The sequence below is a fragment of the Dipodomys spectabilis genome, unplaced genomic scaffold, assembly GCF_019054845.1.
Source record: "Dipodomys spectabilis isolate Male_0828 unplaced genomic scaffold, ASM1905484v1 ptg000197l, whole genome shotgun sequence".
In the NCBI taxonomy this organism is placed as follows: domain Eukaryota; kingdom Metazoa; phylum Chordata; class Mammalia; order Rodentia; family Heteromyidae; genus Dipodomys; species Dipodomys spectabilis.
In genome coordinates, this window is record NW_024870874.1 from 860,624 (window position 1) to 878,055 (window position 17,432).

The 17,432-nt window shown below is 35.7% G+C and overlaps 1 protein-coding gene across 4 annotated transcripts in view; it reads left to right on the plus strand.

The window, feature by feature from the left end:
• Positions 1-17,432, plus strand: part of Umad1 (UBAP1-MVB12-associated (UMA) domain containing 1) — a 161,608-nt gene that overhangs the window by 114,137 nt on the left and 30,039 nt on the right. The window lies entirely within an intron of this gene.

Consider the following 17,432-nt stretch of genomic DNA (forward strand, 5'->3'; position numbering starts at 1 on the left):
ATGTTTGTTAAATGAAAAAATTAGTACAACTAGGAGCTATCGGTAGAAAGTAACAAGAGATTTTTATTTTTATATTAATATTGTTTTCACTGAGCAGATATTTTGTAATTGGGAAAAACTTTAAAGATGTAAGAAAAGATTCATGAAAAGGAACAAAAGAATCATATTTTTCATGAAAGTGTTCACTTGTTTACTCATGCATTACAGTAGTTGTTTATTAAGCTCTAATTGAACTAAAGGTGTTGTGTAAGAACATGAGTAAGTAGGGATGGAAAAAGATAAAGATTCAAGGACAAAGAAAAATTTGTCTTTTACAGTGAAGCATCTTGATCTCTTATTAATTCACTTAATGAGTGCTGACCCTGAGTAGCATCTTTGGTAGGAAATATTTGATTATTTGAGATTAGACCAGCAGGATAGTTCAGAAATCAGCCATTATTACCCAAGTTCAATACTTAGTATCTTACTATATTCAAGCTGCTATAATAAAATATCATACAATGGATAGCTTAGAAACAACAGAAATTTATTTCTTAAAGTTCTGAGTGCTGGAAAGATTGATGTGCAAGCAGATTTGCTGTTTTGTAAAAATCTGCTTTGGTTCACATTTGATGCTATTCTCATTGAGTTCTCACTTAGAACTTTATTTAGTGTCTTAGCCTCTTATAGAGAAACCAGTCACACTCACAATTGCTCCACCTTTGTGGCCTAATTATGTCCCTAAAGCCATACATCTCAATACTACCATGTTCAGAGTTTGGTTTTAACGTATGAATTTGAGGAATTCCCTCCTATTTCCCCTAACATTCAGACAATAGCATACAAAAATAACCAATACTGGTTATTTTTCAATGTCGACCCATCGATAGAATTCCAAGATTATTTCTTAGGGAGAAGAGCTTTTTAAGTCATAGTCCTTAAGAGATTTTAAAGTGCCTCATTACTGTACTATTTTCTAGATTTTTTTATTAATTAATAAATTTTTAATCATTACAGCCAGATGTTTATATTTTTGCTATAAAAAATGCTTCAGAAGTGCTTTCTGAATAGCTTCTTGGCAGTAGGGGACGGATAGTGTTTGCTGTAAGGAAGCTAATTTAGATAGCATAAAAAATAGAGACCTTGTAAAGGAGACTGCAGAATTAAATAATACTGCAAGAGTATAATAATAAAATATTTTAGATAAACATTTAGATAAACATTTACCTTGACCTTAAGTGTTTAAAATGGAAATCATTGTTTCTCTTTTAAAAAGTTGCTTCATACTCTCTACCTCATATTTATTGATATAGTCAAGATGAGTCTTATTTAGTCTCATGGCTTTAAAGTTTTTGTAGAATTTAAAGAATTTTCCACGCAGACCTTTCTCCCAATTTCTATATGTATATCTATCTACTTATATTTTACTTAGAAGTTTACTTGACCATAGAAGAACTATTCTTTCCTGTCCCTGTCATCCTGAATAATTTCTCTATCTAGTTTTCTCTTTTCAATATCTCTCCCTCTTTGTAGTGGTTTAGAACTGAATCCCATGGATCACTTTTGGCTCTTCTGTTCCCTTCAATGCCATATCTGGTCCATCAGCAAGTCTTGTAATCTTAACCTCGTCTAGATTTCGACCACTTCTCCACATTGTCACTGTTAGAACAATCTAATCTATCACTTTAACCGGGACTCTACCTCCAGTCTTCCTCCTTAGTGTGACAGAAGTAGAAATCAGATGACATCATTCCTTTCTTAAAATCTTCTAACTACTCAATCACTGTAAGAAAAATAAATAGGGATCTCAGTCGTCTCTAGTTTCATTTCTCTCTCTATTTTCATTACATACCCCCACAAAACACTGCCTTCCTATTCTTTTTTGAGATTACATTGTTTTTGCTGTCAGCCTTTCTGCTTGGTGCCCCACCCCTTTAAACCAGAGCTTCACTTATTTCCTCTATTCTCATTTAAGTGTCAATTCTTATGACAATCTTTGATAAAGTGTCCCTCCCCCATAGTCAGCATTACATAACTTCATTTTATTTTCTCCATTACCTGTTTTACTATCTTAGATTATTCACATGTGTACTCTGTTTTCTCTCACTAGAATGAAAATAGACCTCATCTGTTAGATGTGAGTGTATTATACATAGAAGATATATAATAAAAACTTGTTAACTTATGACTTAGATTGCATTTAATGTCATCATCCATCTGCCAAATCAAAGGCTTGTCATTTGGATTCATTCTTCTCACCCTCTCATAAAATCTGTGTACCTACCAATTATCTTCCAAATCTGCTTTCTCCTGCCCCAACTTTATCTCTTTACTAGACTATTATTAGAACAGCAGTTTCTTCTGAAATATTATTCTAAAAATGAACAGCAGACTGTTACTTCTATACCACAAATACCCGTAAGCCTAAAAAATAAATCTTAGACCCTGAATTCTGTTTTTGTTTTGTTTTGTTTTGGTCAGTCGTGGGGCTTGAACTGTGGGGCCTGGGCACTGTCCCTCAGCTCTTCAGCTCAAGGCAAGCGCTCTGCCACTTGAGCCACAGTGTCACTTCTGGTTTTCAAGTGGTTTATTGGAGATAAGAGTCTCATGGACTTTCCTGCCTGGGCTGGCTTTGAACCATGATCCTCAGATCTCAGCCTCCTGAGTAGCTAGGATTACAGGCGTGAGCCACCAGCGCCCGGCTTTAGACCCTGAATTCTGTTTAAATGTTACCTCATTTATGAGCCCTTTATTCTGCTCCTTCAGACAGGGACATCCCCAGTGTCCTCTTACTACTTACATTGTGCTTGATGACTCCAGTGTGAGTTACAGGGAATTATACTTTCCTAGCCTCAGAACTTTCATACTGTTTGACATATGTGATGTTATGTAATGCCCCACTTGTAATTTATGGGTGGGTAACTGAGTTAATAAGGGATCACTTATGAGTAAATATTTTTATTAAGTTTTTTTATTATTTTTTTTAAGTTTTTTTTTCTGTTTTATATTGTTACACGGCTGTATCTTCTCTCACTGTAAAAAGAGTTTTTACTTAAAAATCTTTATTTTTGGCACTTTTACATCAGTTACCTTGTAAAACATAAAGACATGTGAGTAAGCAATTATAATTATTGTACTACCACAGTGGTTTTTATTATTTTAATAATAAAAAATCTAGAAATATTATTTATGAGAACAAAGTTGGTAAGTTAATAGAGGTTCTATAAAACTGAACCATGAAGCATTCATAGTTACCAAAATATAACTTACTTTTCTCAAGACTTTTACTATACTAAAATAAGGGTTTTGGTAAATTCAGATAAACATACATGCCTACAAAATTCCAGGGATCATGTTAGACACAGGGGTGGGAGGACATAAAAATATGTAAAACTCAAGAATTCTGACTTACAGGAATTCTCAGTCTATTCATGGAAAGTTAGAAAATTCAACATTACTACAATTAACACAGAACAAAATAAATTCTTTAAACCCCATGATCACAAAGATAGATGTGGGAATTCAGTGGAAGAAAAAGTAGTATAATGGCGAATTAAGAAAGATTTCATGCCTTAGATGAGCTGTCAGCCATTAGCAAGTTTTCTGTAGTTACTTACATGTAGTACTTCTTGAAGGTTGTTGGTTTCTTTTTCATTCCCTCTACTAACATAGTTTAGGATTTCCTTCAGAAATGAGTTGATTTAGTTAATGTTTCTACCTTGTAGTTGCCTATGTATGATCCTAAGATACTATCACCTAAAATAGGATTCATTAAATATCATTGAAATTTGTAGTCATTAAAACATAATTTTCTCAAGTTGTACGTTATTTAGACCATCCTTTAAAAGTCATTAGTAATTTAACATAGTTCATAATGTTTTGGTATATAGTAAGGTTTCCAGTTAAAACCATGTTTGGGCTTATTAAAGTCATTAAACTCTAGTATTTGTAAGAAGAGTTATAATTTGAACTAATTATCCAGTTAAGGGATTTATCCACATCCTTCTGTTCCTTCTTTTTCTCATTACTCTTCTGGTTAGATTTTGATAGTAAATTGTAATGATGTTCTATCTACTTACTGCCTTCTGCTAGTCTAACAAACTCAGAGGAGGCCCAGTTTTGAGTTGTTGCCATCATGATTCATCTCATAAGAGAATAAACACTGCAAATACATAGTTACTCTTTTCTACAGTGCAGTCTTGAAAAATAGGAATTATATTAGCTGCCAATGAACTTACTGTTTTTGTTTATGTAGATACATTTTGTGGATATGTCAGTTTTTGATATAATTATGAAGATAATTTTTAAAATTTACATTTTGTTTTTTGCTCTCCAAGACTGAGGAATATTTTATTTACTTACTAGCCTAAAGATAATAAACTACAATCATAAAAAACCTTCCACAAAACCATAATTCTATTTGTGTATTTATCGTGAGTGATAACTGATTCACATATGTGTGTGGTGACACATAAAATAATAACTAACAGATGGTATAGCTGCACAGTAGGATTTATAAAGATTATTATCAGTTGGTGGTATTGCAGTAGTCCTGTGGTTATACTGACAGAAGACACAAAAATAGTTTATAAGAATAAACTTTGGCATTAGTACCCTCAACTTCTGTTAACCAAAGTAGCTTATTGCATATTTAATATAAATTTCTCATTGAATAGTTAAGCCAATTCATAGCTAATTGTACTAGGAAATTTATAAGCAGTTGCGAAGTCTATAAGTAAGTGAGTAGAAATAATAAAAAAATTTTTCTAAAGTTGTTAATTACATGATATTAGAGTCTCTGGAATGTAAAGATATTTTGATATGTTTACAATGTTTTGAATGATTAAATCAGATTAATTAATAAATCTAACATCTCACATGCTTTTTTCATTTAGTAATTTTGAAATATACAGTGAATTATTTGTTATAGACACATTCTATATAATAGTCATTAAAGCTTATTTGTCTTTGTATCTGAAATTTTGTACCTTTTGGTAAAATCTCTCCTTTCCTGTATATCCCCTTCTCCCAGCCTAAACATAACTTTTTGAAAAAAAAGTATAAAATATACATGCTAGTAAAATATGTTCAGTTTTCTTCTTGTGTGTTTCATTTATCTTTTATCATTTATCTTTTCTTCTTGTGTGTTTCATTTATCTTTTATCATTTATCTTTTCCTAGAGATGTAGGAGCCTTCAGAGTCTCTAGGCAACTAATTTTCCTCACTTTTTATTTTAGATAGTTGTTTAAGTAATGAAAACATCTATGGCTTTGTGAATTCCATATGATGTAAACTTTGGTTCCAACCCCTGTGGGAGCAGAATAAGATTATCCCATTAAAAATTAGGCTCTGTTGTCTAGAAACGAATTGGACTTGCATAATATAGGGGAAAAGGGACTCAGGATGACTCCCAAGAACAGTTTCAAACATAGAAAACATTCATCTAAGAATGTCAAGGTTTCAGTTTTAACTTTTTTTTAAGTATTATGTAAGTATACAAGTGTGTAAATTCTAAGTGTTGGTGGTACAAAGATGATTATGAAGCTGTTTATTCTCACAAGATATTCATAGTTCAAATACAGATATAATGGATATTGATACTAAAGACAGTTTAAGTTGGTACAACTATTTTTGGAAAATATCTTGGCAAATAGTATGAAGAGCATGAAGATGTTAATATATTTTGACAGTAACTCCATTTTTAACAGTCTATTCTGAGAAAATAGTCATCAGTTTCATGTGCAGTAGAGATACTATATTCAGAATAGAGTATTTTTCAGTTTCATAACACATTGATGATGAACTTTTGATAACATATAGAGATATTTGACTTGCTAATTTCAGTTAAGATACAATATATAATACTATATATGCACTATAATTGCTTCTATGTAAAAATTAAGAAGGAAGATGATATGATACATAAAAACACTAAAAGTCGTTGTACTTGAGCTGATAGGCTATGTCATTCTTTCCTGCATTTTGATTTTCCAGTTTGTTGATAGTAATACATCTGGTCTTTTAAATAATAGTAATATTGTAGCTGAGAAACCAAGTGTGTTCACTCAAAGGTATTTTTTGTTTATAGGAAGAATTACTTTGTGTGATAATAAAACTGAAATAATCTCCTATTGAAAATGATTTTCAAGAAGATATGTTGGCACTTTCTGCCTAGCTCATTTGGGTTTAAGATCTCTTAATTAGTTGATCACAGAGGCACCACATCTGATCATATTTTGTCCAAACATTTGTCCCCCATCACCCAAGATTTTCGAGCAGGGAGAAGAGTAAGGTGACTTGGAGGTTATTCTTCAGATCTCATTTGAAGTAGCATGGATTAAACTTTTCTTATTAATCAACTCTAATGTCATTAAGTCACTTTAAAAGGCATATTATTCCCCAGTCACCCCACCCCCACAAAAAAAACTTTACAGCAGTTTGTGGAGTACTTGTTTGAACATTTATTTACCTACAACTCTTCCATCTATGATGCTGAGACTTTGAGTTTGAAGATATTAATTTCTACTTTTATAGTTACTTTAAAAAAAATACAACATTGCCAGAGAAATGCCAGGATCTTTGTTCCTTGTTTCTCTTAACATGTCTTTCAAATTTATGATTTCTTTGAGAAATGGAGCATAGGTTGATTATTACCTTGTAATTCAAACAGCAAATTTTATTCTGTAATACATTCATATTCTCATCCATATACTTTTTTAGAAGATTTTGTAGAATAGCAACCTTTATTTTGGATTGCTTGGCCATGGAATAGAGAAGAAAGTATACTTTTGCAGGACTCTTCTGCTCACTAAAATTTTGAACACTGCTAAGCTTCTTTTCAGCTTTGATTCTTAGTTCATGAACTAGGAAAGTTAGATGCCCTGTCTGAGATCTCTTCCTCTCCACAAATCATGTCTGTTTTCCTCTTGGAAATCAATTTGAAGTTTTACCACCAACTGATAACTTATACTCTGCCCACACATTGCTCCACCCATCTCCTGTGCTGGAGACCAAATCCAAGACCTTATTTGTGCTGGCCCCCAAATGCCAATCTTTGTATTACTGTTTTGATTAGAGTGGGTAAAGATATAGGGATTTGATGTGTAATACAGAGATTCTAGGAACAGACTAATCAAGCTTTGTGCTGATTAAGAAGAAATACTTTAGTAATCCTTGCAGGTAAATTATCAGACTACCAGAATTACTAAAACAATCATTGCTGTCACTAACATATTCTATATTGTGAAATGATAGATTTAACTACTTGTACTAAAGAATAAATAACATTATTATTTGACTTTATAGACTCTTGGTACAGAATATTTTTAATTGTGTTACTAGTGATCAAATCCAGGGTCTGTGGACTGCACCCTCAGCCTAACTCTATACACTCTTGGGTTTTATGTTTGGATATGACTAGCTAGATTATTTGTGCCAAACACTGTGAAGATGAATTAAGCCAACACCTTTGTCTCCAAGCTTGTAAAAGTCTTTTCTATAACTTCAAATTTGCATGTTTTTGTTACTACTGCATCTGTTTTCTAATTTCAATTTTACTGGAAAAAATTACAATAGAAAATTCTTAATTTTAGTGCTTTCTTCTGGCTTCCATTGGGGTTAACTAGCAGCATTATGCTCATTCATCATACTAGTAGGCCTAACCATGTGAGGTGTGTGAGAGCTGACTGTTTCCATCCAAAATGCACATATGGTATGGGTAAGGCAGTAATATAAGTTTTACACAGTGTTTCTGCTCTTGTATACAATCTGTTACTCAGCACCAATTATTCCTTGCCAGAAACCTGCTAACCTGCTGCTTTTGTAGCTCTGCTGATAAAACTATATAGCTTAAAATGACCACTAGGATCTTTATTTGACTTTAGCAATCTTTGTTTTGTTGAAGTTATATAGCTTTAACTGCCTACCTTGTCTTCTGACTGAAAATATACTAAAGAATTGGAACCTTGTTACTGCATTACATGGAGCTAGATCCAATATATGTGTTAAATATATAAGCTTAGAAGGAAGACTTAAAATGTGAACATACTACTGGCTTTTTACATACCAAATCTTATTTTCTATCCAATTTATAAGTTATCATCTAAAAACTTTATAAAATGTTCTGTTTCTATTCAAAGTACTCACCTTGTTACTGTTTCTAGTTTTCAGTTTTGTAGGGTTGAAGCCACAAAATCAGCAAGATGAGCCAGGTCTATGTTGGGAGAACAAATGTTCCCTATTTCCCATGGCTGTCTTTTTTTCCTATCCTGTTTTTAATTAGTAGCAAATGATCACTATTTTGTCCTACTTTGGCTCATATTATAGTTGCAGCTTCTTGAGACAGCATCAATAGAATTTGAGTTCAGTACAGCCATATATGTGATATCTTCACATAGCTTAGAGATTCCTTCTTTAGGCAATGGAATGGTAGCATGCTAATATGTATTTGTTCTAATTGGTTTTATCTAGATATTCCACTTTTTATCTTTCCAAGAATTCTTTTAGTGATAATACAAAAATATTCTAGCACAAGTACATAGGAAAAATTAGAATTTAATTAATTTCAATTACATTTATTTTGGTTTTGCCTTTCATTTCAGATTTAGCAGGTCCTATTCCTTACTGACTTGGATTTTTATTGTTGTTGTTTCATTCCTGTTTTGTTTTTCTTTTTAATGAATTTAGGTGTTCTCACTATCCTGTTGAATAACTGAGATTAATTTTCACCCATACAATAGGACCATTTAAAGTCTGGTTTGGGATGGCATATTCTATGAAACATACGTTCACACATCATCTTTTAATTTAGTTATATAATCATTGTGAGAGTGAATTCATAGATTTTTCCTAAAACCAAAATGCATCCATGTATTAGCACCTTCTAATAAAAAAGCTAAAGGCCATAAATTTTTAAACTAGTAGCAACTTATATTTTCTTTCCCTTTTATGCCACTTCTTTAAGAGGGGAAAAAGACTGCTATATAATATTTATAAGAGCACTCCAGAAGTAGACCTGGATAGAAGTACTATTTATAAAAAGGCTGTGAAAACTTTCCCAGAATCCACAAAGGGTTGCATGACCCTACTACTTTAGTTGATTTCTATCAGAGAATAGTTGGGAGAGCAGGCATTTGTTGGTTCACCGTTCACCAAGATGTTCTGGGATTTATTGCTACCTCAAGCCAGCCCATTGGAATACTGTATAATTCTACTGCATTGTTGTGGTCCTATGCAAATTTCCTTCCCTGCACTATTCATTAGCTTGACTGAGAAGCTCTTGTGTGGAATATACTCTGGCATTATTACGGAGGTATTACTAAGACATGGCCTGCCACATTCGACAGTTTCCCCTGTGGGAAGTGCCTCTTAGGTCCTTTGCTTTCTTACTGCTTTCTTTCTCCTAGAGGCAGTAGTTGCCTCATTCTCATCGATTTTGTGAATATTGTACCTAATCATTTTTTTCCATTTTATTTTGACTAGGATGAAGCTTAGATGTAAATTTACAGCTGACTTTCAGGAATTATTTAGGATCCAATGAAATATGCATGTGCCTACTTCATTTTCCTTTTTGTTCTTGTTCTTATTCTCTATTTTTCCTGAAAAGATTTTTAAAATTAATGTGAATCACTGTTAGGTGCTTCAGATTGATTTTGTAAAGGAAAGGTTTAAAATATGCGCATATATTTATGAAATGCTTATATTAAATCATTATACTTTTAAGTATTTATTGATGTATGTATTTCTTTTTGAGACAGGGTGACACTATGTAACCTTAGTGGGCCTAGAACTCACTGTGTAGCAGAGGCTGGCCCCTAAATCTCCATCCTTCTTCCTCTACCTCCTAAGTACTGGGGTTATAGGTATATTCTTCCATACCTGGCTTATTTTAATAACTTATAAGTAAGTTGCATATCTTCCAATGTAGTTTTCTCTTTCTTTAAAAAAAATGAAATTAGGGCTGGGAATGTGGCTTAGTGGCCTTGCGTGCATGAAACCCTGGGTTCAATTCCTAAGTACCACATAAACAGAAAAAGCTGGAAGTGGCTCTGTGGTTCAATGGTAGAGTGCTAGCCTTGAGCAAATTACACTCTGGGATAGTGCCCAGGCCCTGAACTCAAACCTCAGGACTGGCAAAAACAAAACAAAACAAAACCCTGAAATTACATATACATTTATAAGTGTGTGTGTGTGTGTGTATGTGTATGTAGACACAGATGTATTTTCTTTTTACTGTGAGAATGTGTATGACATTGGACACCTTACTTAACCATGCCTAAATGGGGTCTGGTTTTTGGTCACATTGACCTCCATTCTAATAGGATGATTGTAAGATACTGGTGAAAGGAGCCAGGCCATTACCTGGATCCAGCTGCTCTCAGGCAAAACATAACCCAGGAGTCTGCAACTCCGGCCACATCAATCACTTGGTTGACTCCTTCTTTATACACTAAAAAAAAAAGAGTTGATGTAGATGTATGTTTTAGATGGCTTACAAGTTGGTTTTAAGTCAGTATGGAAGATACAATAAAAGAGACTAATTTACAAAGAAATTACCTTGGAAATGATGGTTTATGTAATATCTATGTATACATCTTCTGATATATGCTGGACATTCAGTAACTCACTTCAAATTTTCATATTGAAAGACAATTATGGTTGATGCCTTGAAAATCTTGTCAAAATAGGCTGAAAGGACTGAATATTGGAAGTTATATACAGCTGTGAGTTAGGGAATTGAAAGGCAATTGTTTTCTTTCCTATGTGATAAGAACTGTAGTGGAAAGTGTTTGAAGAATTTCTTGCTTCAGGAGCTCAGGAATATGAAAGCCAACATCCACTTGAGTCTTTTTCTGATGGTTGCAAGATAGTTATTATAGCTCTAGTCATTGTCTCTACTTTCCAGGAAACAAACAGGAAGACATTAAAAGGAGAATAGAAGTACCTGTGTTTAGAAAGTTTCCCCTCAAATCTCTGAGTCTTGCCGTATTGAGTCACAACTCCACCAATCCCTGGTAGTAAAGAGAAGAGGCTGGTAAATATTTTCTTGCTTGGCATTTGGTATCCCTAATAAGATCAAATCCTTACTAGTAAGGACAAAAGGGAGGAAGAATATTAAGAAAATTGCAGTCTCAATCTGTTTAGTTTGTAGGAGCTTTCTTTTTTTCCCAAATTTTTAATTGTGATAAAGTAGTCACATAATTTCCCAAATTTCACAGTATTGTGGGATAGTGAGCTTAGTTAAAGTCACAAACACATTCTAACTTTCATGAAGCAAATTGTCTATCATGGTCTATAACATTTATGAGTTCTATGAGCTTTGTAATACAGTTATTTCTTCCACATTGAGTGATATGAACATTTCTTTTGTTTTGCATAGTATTAGCTGTTCCCTCTTTCCTACTTGTTCCCTCCCTCCCATCACTGCCATTGTGTTACTTAGTTCATTTTGGTCATTGTCCAGTGCAGCTGATGGGTCCCGCTGGTATATGTTTTTCCCTGATTCCCTCTAGTTCTGTGTTGTCCTCCTGGTTTCCCTCCGGTGTGCACATATATACCATACATGTGATCAGCATCATGGGGTTATTTAGTAGTGATTCGACCAGATGAGTAGAAGTCCTTTGTTTCTTAAGTAAGAGCTTTATTTTTCCAATAGTAGATACCAGTAAGGATAGAGGGATAAGTAGAAAGAAGTCTGAGTATTCAGAGGTGAATGAGATATGGAGAAGGATAAATATTTCATTTTTTAAATCTCTAATAAGCTAAATACAATGCTAGTGTGACCTTTTACACATTTTATAAACTTCACATGTAGGTAACAGTATTACTTATATATTTTATAGAGGATGCACTTAAGGCTCAAGAATATTACAGGAGCTAGGGTTTATATTTGCACCTTATTGATCACAAAGCTTTTGCTTTGCAGTGTGTTATGTCCCTGCCTTCACTACAAAAATAACCCTATTAAACCTGCTCTTGCACTTTATTTCTATTTTCTATAGTGCTTTGTGCCACTGAGATCCATGGTAACCATATATTGATTTATGTGGTATGTATTTAGAAATAAATGGAGCATTTTTCACAGGCTTGCTGCTTGTGGTTACCAAAGATATAGAGAGGAGTGATAGACATAAGTAACACTTTTCTCTCATTATCACCATTGACTTGCTAGGGGATACCATTTCTGTCTTACTGAGTTCGTACTCCTCAGGACATTCCTTAGAACAGAGGGACTGTGGCAAAGAACAGTGAATCATGTCATCCAAAATCCAGAATGGAATGCATACTAGTGTGGAAACAGATGGCGTTTTGAGTCAGTAGCCTGGAAATGAGTTGTCCTTGACTTTTTTTCAGCTCTCAGTTGATCATTTCTGTCTTCCCATTGCAGCTGTATATTGTCTCGCACATGGCCTCTTGCAAATGTTTCTATAAAAGTTCCCAATCCCCAGTCATACCTGTAGTCAGTCCATTCACTCGTAAATCTGATCATGTGGTTGCCTTAGTTTGTAGCATCAGAGGCTTGATAGATACATGATTGCTGATATTCATGGCACATTATGATCTGGTCCTGCTCCATGTCTGTTCCATGTACAGAGTTGCATAGCCTATCTTCCCCTTATGCCTTTCTCCTTAGTTCAGCCATATAGTTTCTGTCCTTTTCCTGGAAAGCTGCCTTTATGTTTACCCATTACGTTTACTTGTAAAAATCCTAATTACTCTTTACATCTTTGCTCAAATGTCTTTTTTCAATGCCATTTTTGTCTCACGTAGGCTGAACAAAGCCCTTTGTCAGCACCTTGTATGTATTTGTTCTCTATCTCTGTGCATCATGACCAAGAACATCATGAAGTAGAAATCTAGTTTGGCTCATTGTGTTCCCTGTGTGTGGCATGTGTCAGCCACTCAGTAAATGTTGAATATTTGATCTGTACAAGGACATTTAGCATAAGGCAAATAACTTGTCTACTTTAATTGCTAACCCTGAGAATCTGTAACTTTGGACAAATTCTTTACTTACCCATGTATCAGTAGTAGGAGTTTATAAAATTACTCCATCTTTCTGAAGTGAATAATTCTCACATTTCTTCACAGCTTCAGTTAATATTCCAAGAGAACTTGAATAATTCCTATTATGTTAACTCAGTGTTAATTCTAATTCTTAAATCTTAAGGTGTCATTTACCTCTTGTCCAGTCTAATCTGCCTCAATTATCTTGTATTGGTTATATATATCATTAGTAAATACTTAGCTATTTTAGATTTTTTCCCTTCTGTATAACTCTTTTGACATCCATTCTTGACTTGGATACATTTTAAATGGTATTTTAAAATGATTAAAAATGTTTTTTTTTCTTACTTTTAAGCTGTGACTCCTAAGGAGCTTTATGTATGTGTATTGCCCCATGGTACAGTATTTCTTTCACAAAAATTAAGAACTTGACTGATAAATAATCATTGAGGGATTTTTCTTCAAACCATAAACTTACTGCCTTTCAAACTTTACCCCCACCTTTATATATCACATGCTTGCTAATCAGATACGCTACCACTTGAGCCATACCTCCAGTCTTATGATGTGATTTCTGTGGGGGCATTTGTATGTATGTAATGGGTGCTAGAACTATAAAGAAATAACACTTGACAAAAAGGTCATTGGACCAGTTTGAAAAAAGGAAAGCATTTTTAGTTGGATAATAAGTTATTTTGTTAGAAGAATACCTGATTGTTAGGTTTTTAAAAAGGGGTTGCTGAGGGCTGGGAAGGTGGCTCAGTGGTAGAGCACTTGCCTTGCATGCATGAGGCCCTGGGTTCGATTCCTCAGCACCACATAAGCAAAAAGAAAAAAGCTGGAAGTGGCGCTGTGGCTCAAGTGGTAGAGCACTAGCCTTGAGCTGAGGAACTGAGGGACAGTGCCCAGGCCCAGAGTTCAGGCCCCATGACTGGACCCCCCCCCAAAAAAGGGGGGGCTGCCCAATAAGAACCATATCACCCATGTGGTATTCAGGTAAGGGGTAGGTTTATTCATTGTTCTGGCTGGCACCAGGCCATGTTGGCCCTCCATGAGTCTGGGAAAGATCTGGGAAAGAGCGAGCTGGGAAAAAGAGCATCTGGGCCTTGGTTAGGCCTTATCTAGGGTATGGGCAGAGAAAGATGTGGTCACATCAAACTCAGATGTGACCTCTTTCAGGTGTGCCAGTTGCTTAGGTAATGCAGGTACTGGGTGGAGACTTTGCTGCGAGGAGGGTGGAGTCTGCTCTCCATCCAGGAGCAGACCTTACATTCCAGCCTTTTAATAATCATGAAATAGGGCGCAGATTCTCTCTGGCTACTTCCTGCTGGCAAGGGGCATCAACATTAGGGGTTAAAAGCTAGAATTTGGTCCCCTCCCAGAGAAGGCAGCGAGCAGCAGCTGTCCCTTGGTGGTGTGAGTCCTTAGATGAAGTCTGGAGAAAGTCTCATGAGGCATTGAGGGACTGGAAAAAAAAATACTAGAGAGCAAATAAATGGCAAGAGGAAGGACTTGGGGCTGAAAAATGTTGGTAGAAATGTCCCTATCTGGTGACAAGGTAGAGGAGAAGTCAGGTAACAAAGTCAAGAATATAAATTGCTGTCCAGTTAATAGGCAGACAGGTATGGATGCTAAATGGGCAGGCTTCTTACTTCTATTGACCTCCGGCTCTGGTTAATTTTGAAAGGGCAGGCACAGAGTTGCTGATGTGAGATCATCTCCTCTTACTCCTCTCCATGGTCCCTTGTTCCCCAGACTGGCTGAGTCTAGGTGCTTGTTGCTGGGAAGGCTTGCCCCAGTTGGTATTCAAGGAGGATTGAACTCAAGGCCTGGGCATTATCCCTGAGCACTTCTGCTCAAGGCTAGCACTGAACCACTTTGAGTTATAGTACCACTTGCAGTGTTTGCTGGTTCGAGATAACAGTCTTGAGCCACACTTCCAGCCTGGCTCTTTGCAGATTAGTTGGGAGATGGAGTCTTAGGGATTTTTCATCCCGGGCTGGCTTTGAACTGCAATCTTTGCCACGAAAACCGTTTATTTCCAATTAAAGCAACAAGGAGATCAAATAGAATAGAGCTTACCTGGTCCTTATCAAGAATTGGCCGAGAAATATTCTGCAATGACAAAACTCATTAGATGTGAGAATCTTAGCACAGATATGCCCAATATTTTAGAATCATGTAGTCAGTACTAGAGTACAACACAAGACAAAAAAGGCAAAACTCAAAACCTAAAATTTTGACAACAATGTTTAGACATCTTTGTTAACAAAGCACATCAGATGATTGGGCCTCAGTTACCAGCCAGGGTCTGTGAAAAGAGCAACTTGTTAGCAAGGCACCTTAGAATAGATGGATGGAGGGAGTAGTAAGCTTGCTGGAAGGGTATGAGTCAGATGGGGCCAAGCCCTTAACCCACCATGTGGCCGAGATGGCGAACTCAAGATGGCAAATTTCTGAAAAAAAAAAGTGCAAAGAAAGCCTGAACAAATAGATCAAGCCTACATTGGCTAGCCTTTGAGAGGGAACCTAGAGGGGGTCCCCGGGACCCAGCCTGCATCGCACTCTTCATGGCACAAGCCAAAAAGTTGTAGAAAAAAGGAGAAAAAGTTGGACATGATTAACAGAGTGAGCAAAAAGAGCCTAAAAGTAAACAGACTTCTACCCACGTACCATTGCAGAGGCAAAAATTGTCTAAATCTGAGAACAGCATAAAAAATTAGGCACTCTGGCTTTCCAGGGAGCCCAGGAGGCATTTCAGGGGGGTTTCACAACACTGGAGTGACACACAGCACCCCATTAAAGGCATAGGAAAGAAAAAATTAGTGAGTGAAGGAGGGCTTATCAGATGGAAGCGGCATCCCAACTTGCCACGGAGCCCTCTAGGGAGGAGTGGCCAAGCAACCAGAGTCAAGAGCCCTGGTGACCGGCCTTTCAGTTAAAGGCCTAGCAGGTTCTCCGGCATGGTACCACATCTGAAGAGAGACTGAGCGACAGAGAACCCTTAGAGAGTAGTTCACTCACCAAAATATAGAAGCTTGGAGGTGGATGCAGAGGCTAGCAGTGGTATTGATGTGCTGTGTCTGTAGTAGACAGACTGGTTCGCAAAAAGGCCGTCAGAACTATGGGTATTCCTCAGAGCAAAAAAGGGGGGGAAATATAAAAGAAAAAACAAGAAAAGAAAAACAGAGAGGAATCCCACCTGTTCTGACTTTAAGCCCTTCCCGGGTTTTGGCACCATCTATGTTAGGTTTTTAAAAAGAGGTTGCCGAGTAAGAACCACACCACACATGTGATATTCAGGTTAGGGGTAGGTTTATTCATTGTTCTGGCTGGCACTAGGCCATGTTGGCCCTCCAACATGGGAAAGACCTGGGAAAGAGCTGGGAAAGAGAGAGAGCTGGGAAAAAGAGTGGCCCAGGCTAGGCCTTATCTAGGGTATGGGTGGAGAAAGGTGTGGCCACATCAAATTCAGATGTGACCTCATCGGATGCAGATGTGACCTCTTCCAGGTGTGCCAGTTGCCTAGGGAACGCAGGTACTGGGTGGAGACTTTGCTGCAAGGAGGGTGAAGTCTGCTCACCATTCAGGAGCAGACCTAATACTGATAAGTTTTTCATTTTGTCATCTAACTAAAACCTGTTTAGCTGAATTAATAAATTATAATTTTCTTGCTTCTCATCCATGTACTTTTTGAAATATCAGAACATTCCCTTCATTGCAACAAACTTTCTGAAATATCTGTTTTAGACAAAATTCTGTTAAAAATTGTTCCATTTTTGAAAGGTTCTGGGTTATTATTCTACCAAAGATGGTGTGGTTTAAAAAAATGCTTTATACTTCTAAAACTCATCAAGATCAAGCAAGACAGATGACCATGATTGAACTTCAGGATTTTGAAACCTATAATGGAGTCTTTTGTAAGTAATTGTCAGTCAAGAAAATTTTAGGGAATCACAGGGCTAACCACTCATTAAATCAGTTAACAATCCCACTGTTTTCTCAATTAAATATTAAGTTTCTAATGCACAAAGATGGCACATGAGCCTATGAGATAGGAGTATGATATATTGTGAGAATTACAGACAAATTATATATGAAAGCGTATTATGGTAATGAGTTTTTCAACATTTTTAACTATGTTACTTAATCTTATTTTCTGCAATTAAGGTGAATAATCTGCTTGCAGCTAAAGATCTTTTTAAGTGTTTTTATTTAAAAAACCCCCACTAAATTTGTGTTTTCTATACCTATAAATCAATTGAAAATGCAAACTTGAAATTAAGATTTTTCTAACAAATGAGAAAACTGGGCTATCATTTATTTTTTAGCTTTAGTCTTTTAAATTGTGATTGTTCACATTTTAATTTATTAAACTATGATTATTCAAATTTAAAAATACTAACTTGTAAATATTCAAATACGAGGATGAAATACTGGCATCGCT